The sequence below is a fragment of the Alexandromys fortis genome, unplaced genomic scaffold, assembly GCF_014885135.2.
Source record: "Alexandromys fortis isolate MF-2015 unplaced genomic scaffold, M_Fortis_MF-2015_v1.1 scaffold_652, whole genome shotgun sequence".
In the NCBI taxonomy this organism is placed as follows: Eukaryota; Metazoa; Chordata; class Mammalia; order Rodentia; family Cricetidae; genus Alexandromys; species Alexandromys fortis.
In genome coordinates this window covers 29,976-35,175 of record NW_026068532.1, presented here as the reverse complement: position 1 = coordinate 35,175, position 5,200 = coordinate 29,976, and the positions used below count along the sequence as shown (strand labels likewise).

Sequence of the window (5,200 nt, the reverse complement as noted above, 5' to 3'; positions counted from 1 at the left end):
TTTTTTTTTTTTTTTTGTAGGGAGATTTTTGATAACAGTTTCTAATTCTTCCATGCGTTTGTAGGCTTTCTGGGAGTAGCATTGTTGTTGAATTCTAACTTAATCCATGGTGAACCGATAAGACACAGGTGGTTACTAATATTAGTACTATTTTATTAGAGAAGAAGGAGGGAGAACATGAACAAGGAAGTCAGGGTGTGTCTACCCATAGAGACGATGGAACTTATCTAATGGGAGCTCACCAAGGCCAACTAGACTGGGACTAAACTAGCATGAGATCAAACCAGACTTTCTGAACGTGGCTGACAACTAGGGCTGACTGAGAAGCCAATGATAATGGCATTGGGTTTTGATTCTACTGAAAGTACTAGTTTTTTGGGAGCCTAGTCTGTTTGGATGCATACCTCCCTAGACCTGGATGGAGGGGGAGGGTCTTGTACTTCCCACAGGGCAGGGCACCCTGACTTCTCTTAGGACTGGAGAGGGAGGGTGGAGGGGGGTGGGGGGAGTGGGAAGTAAATGGGAGGAGGGAAGGCAGTGCAAGCCAAAAATGAAAACAAACAAAACAATGATTTTTGCCAAAAAAAAAAAAAAATGACTTCTGCCTAAGATGATCAAGACTCACAGGATACTCCTGTCAGGACTGGATCATAACTCTAAATTATTTTTAGGTGCCCTTAAGATTATCAGTGCCCCCAACCAGGTAGAAGTAGCCTGGAATACTATGCTCAAATTCTCATAAAATGGACTATGGATAATTTTCTTTGTTTAAAAAAAAGGAGGGGGAAGTGGTGAGGGAGAATTGTATGTATTCCACCGATCATGTGTTAAATAAAGGCTGATTGGCCAGGCAGGAAGTAAAGGCAGGTCAACCAGACAGGAAGTAGAGGCAGGGTGATGAGAACAGGAGAATTCTAGGAAGGAGGACGCCCATTCCTCACCAGTACTGCCCAGATCACAGAAGAAGCAAGATGTGATCTACCCCGCTGAGAAAGGTACCGAGCCATGTGGTTAACATAGTTAAGAATAATGGGTTAATATAAGTGATAAGAGCAAATAAGAAACCTGAGCCAATGGGCCAATCAGTTTACCATTAATGCATACTCCCTGTAATTTATTTGGGGCTTACTGGCTATGGGAACTATGCTGGACAGATACCCCAACAAGTAGCCCCTCCTGCTACATCTGTCAAGTTTTCTAAAAGTTTCTCACCCTTATACAGGTTCATTAAGATGGACAACAAGAAACCAAACAAACTCTTGGATCTTGCTATATATCAACTCCTGAGCAATCAATCTGCAGCCATTCATGTTCTTGAGAAGATCCCAAGGAAGCTTTTTGTTCCACTCCTCTCTACTGCATTTAAGGGTGTGCATAAGAATATAGTGAAGGAAATGGTGAAGGGTTGAACCTTTACCTGTCTCCATATTGGAACATTAACTGTTCATGAATCCCATAGTGAACTCCTGACAGCCATGTTGGAATGTCTTCAATTCCTACCTCTTCAGAACTCAGGATTTAGATAAGACCCTGTATAATAGAGACATGTTAAGACATAGGAGGTTACACCACAGCCTGCTTCTCTCTTCAATTCCTACCTCTTCAGAACTCAGGATTTAGATAAGACCCTGTATAATAGAGACATGTTAAGACATAGGAGGTTACACCACAGCCTGCTTCTCTTGTTAGCCCAGTAACTTGAAGCCAATTTGTAAATAGTGTATTTCTGTATGTAGAGCCTGCCTGTTCGTTCCCAGATGAATAATCCCAAAATAATCACTCAGAAACTATATTAATTACAACACTGATTGGCCTATTAGCACAGGCTTTTAATGAACTTACTCTCACATCTTAAATTAACCCATTTCTATTATTTTGTATTTTACGATGAGGTTCATGGTTTACCGCTAAGGTTCTGGGTCATCTGTCTCTTTTGGCAGCTACATGGCATCTCCCTGACTCTGCCTTCTTTTTTCCTCTATATATACCTGGAATTCCCACCCTGCTCTCTTCTGTACTGCCTTAGGCCCAAATCAGATTCTTTATAAACCAATGGTAACAAAACACATTCACAGCATACAGACGGGAATCCCACATCATCTTACAATGTTGAATATGGAATGTACGTGATTAAAGACACTGTTCACATGTTTGCATTATCATGTTATTATTGCATAGAAGAAAGACATAAATGTTAAAATTGCTGAGGATTGGTGGCAAACAAAAAAAATGATGTGTGCTGCTTAGTGATAATTTTTGTTCTGTTGTTCACTGCTGTTTCCTCAATTGATTGGACATAAGAAGACACTGACAGCAAAGGTCAAGGCTCCACCCTTTTTTATCTATACATTAGAAAATTAAGAACACAAAAAACACAGGGAACTGAAAGGTATGAATGATGGTCTTCCAGTCTTACTGCCAAGAACTCAGCTTTTCAATAAGAATGTGTATAATATGTATATGATAAGGTAACAAAACATTATCCTGGAACTTATTGCAAGTGGGGACCAGATAATCTCTCATAGTTAGGTAATAGTGAATAATGAAAATCAATGTGGGTTGGTTGGTACATCATTTGTGGTTATCTTAAAAACTCTGATGTCTTACAGAGCGTTTTAATTTTGTTATAGAGGTGAGAGAGGCTGCTGTTGATAAATATACAAAATGGAGATGTTTCATGAAAACAGGGATATCAATGTATTATGAACATTAGTTGATTTCAGAAAATAGTAAAGGATATAGTATTAACATGACAAAATCTTGCTGTATTTGGTGTATGGAATGACAAAAAGAAGAAGAAAAAGAAAGATGATTTTGTCACTACATGTTGTCATTGATACAGCTTGGTTATAATAATGTTTCTAGCTCTTAGTGTTCTGTGTTCTCTTTTCCCTACAGGAACCCTAAACTGAGGATCCTAGATTTAAGGGAGGATTCAGGCTGCAAGATCGTCTGCCTGGAGATCAGTACTATGTCACCTGCATGCTTGTTCTACTGTGCTCACTGGGAGCACTCTATCTTGAAGATCAAGGACCAGCATCGTATTGCAAGTTCAGATCCTGAGGTTCAACCCGCTAATAAGACTGTGGAATTAATAGTGAACATTTCCCCCAGAAGCGGTAGCACCTTAAGGGAATGTGAATATTTGACTCTACTTCTGAATAAAATAGAAGAGAATTCAGGTTCATTGCACCTGTGCTGCTAAGATTTGGAAATCCATAAATTGGGTGATAGTAGAAACACCCTGAACCATTTAGATCTCAAATGCCTTGATCACCTGTCAGTGTTTCAGGGCTGTCTGAGTGAGTTCATCATCCTTTTAACTCAGTTGGGACACCTGAGCAGACTTTGTCTGTCTAAAGTCCCTTGTAGACCTTTGAATGAGAAAGGTTTTGGAATTGTGTCTCACAGCTGAGGTGTATGGACCATTTAAATAAACTCAGTTTGTATTCTTTTGCCATCACAGATCATGTTGAAACTGTCCTGAGATAAGGGCCTGGGATAAATACTGGGTTTCCAATAGCAGCCTGTTTTTACGATTAGAGAGATAATTCTTAGATATCCTTAAGCTTCCCATAACCCTTTCTCCTTCTACCTCAGAATGGGCAATGCTGGGAGTTTTAAAACAGCCATGGAATGGTATTGTTCTAGAGTTGAAGACAAAAATGGGGTTACAAAAAGCATAGTCAGATGAGCATTTAGGCACTGAGCTCATTCCAGAAAGATTGAGGTCAAAAGAACTATGCCGTTCTCCTCTGGCCATTGAGAGTTAAAGAGGGGGAATTGAAAGACTTTATGTTCCGGCACAGGTGCACATATTCATACACTCGTGTATGGTAATGTCACATCATGAGGAAAATCTCCAAGGTTCAGGCCATGACTGGAAAGGCTGTTATTTATGGACTGGTCAAAGGGAGCTTCTAGTTGGTTGCTCCTTCTGTCCCCTCTCTTCAGAGCAGGTGAACTAGCTCCCCCTTTGGTTATGTTGTATTTCCTAAGTTGATACTATTTTCACTAAGTTTTTCACACAACTTTATAAGAATATGTTTAACATATTGTAAAAGTTAAACTAGTATTTTCCAGGGTGGTAAAGTATCTCTCACAGACCCACAAGACTATTGTGTGAAAGCTCACATCATTTGCTGCTGATGTGCAAAACAGTTTGTTCTAGTTTCACAGATATAGTTCCCCTCTTCTAGTCCACATTTTTTAGAAATCCTTTTCTGTTTTCTCTCTGAAGAGTCCTACCAACCAATTTGAATTTCTTACATCTAACATTCTGTGAACTTTCTTACAATAAAGTTTCTAGCTGAGTGCCCTCAAGCCAACCATTTAAAGCTGCTGAATATCAGCAATAATCCGATGTACTGGGAAGATTGTGAGCCCTTTTATCTATACAAATAGATTGGATCAGAAAAGGGAGTTCCCTCGCCAAGCAAGTAACTCCTAGTATTCTTTGTTTTGTATATTTAGTGGTTTGATCATCCTGTGGTGAGGGAACTTCCTTTTCTGATTCAATCTACTTGTTGTTTTGTAAGTTTCTTTCTTGTACCTTGATAGGGATATCCTTCTTTAGATTAGGAAAATTTTTTTTCTATGATTTTGCTGAAAACAGTTTTTGTGCTTGGTCCTTATTTCATCTCCTTCCTCTGTTCCTATTATTCTTAGATTTAATCTTTTCAGTGTCCCAGACTTTCTGGATGTTGTGTGTTAGGAGTTTTTTTAGATTTAACATTTTCTTTAACAAATGTATCCATTTCCTCTATGTATCTTCAGTTTATAAGATTTTATTTCTATCTCTTGTATTCTGTTTGTGTAGCTTGACTCTGTAGTCCCTGTTTGAATTTCTGATTTTTTCATAGCCAGAATTTCTTCAGTTTAGGTTTTCTTTATTCTTTCTATTTTGATTTTCAGATCCTGAATAGTTTTATTCATTTCTTTCCACTGTTTGTATTTTTTCTATATTTTTAAAATGGGATTTATTTATTTATTTCTGTTGTTTGTGTTTTCCTGCATTACTTAAGATGTTTATTCTTTTATGTTGTAAAAGTAAATATGCTGGCCTGGCCTATTACCTGGGTACACTGTCCATTTAAAAGACAAACCCTGTCCACTCCAATCTCCTCCTTCCTGCCTCCAAAGCAAGGGGATCTCAGGCCTCCTCTCCAGCCTTCTCTCTCTCTCTCTCTCTCTCTCTCTC

General features: G+C 38.8%; 1 pseudogene; it reads left to right on the top strand.

Moving 5' to 3' along the window:
- The first annotated feature begins 1,232 nt into the window (after positions 1-1,232).
- On the top strand, positions 1,233-4,410 carry LOC126495838 (PRAME family member 12-like; annotated as a pseudogene).
- Positions 4,411-5,200: the final 790 nt, after the last annotated feature.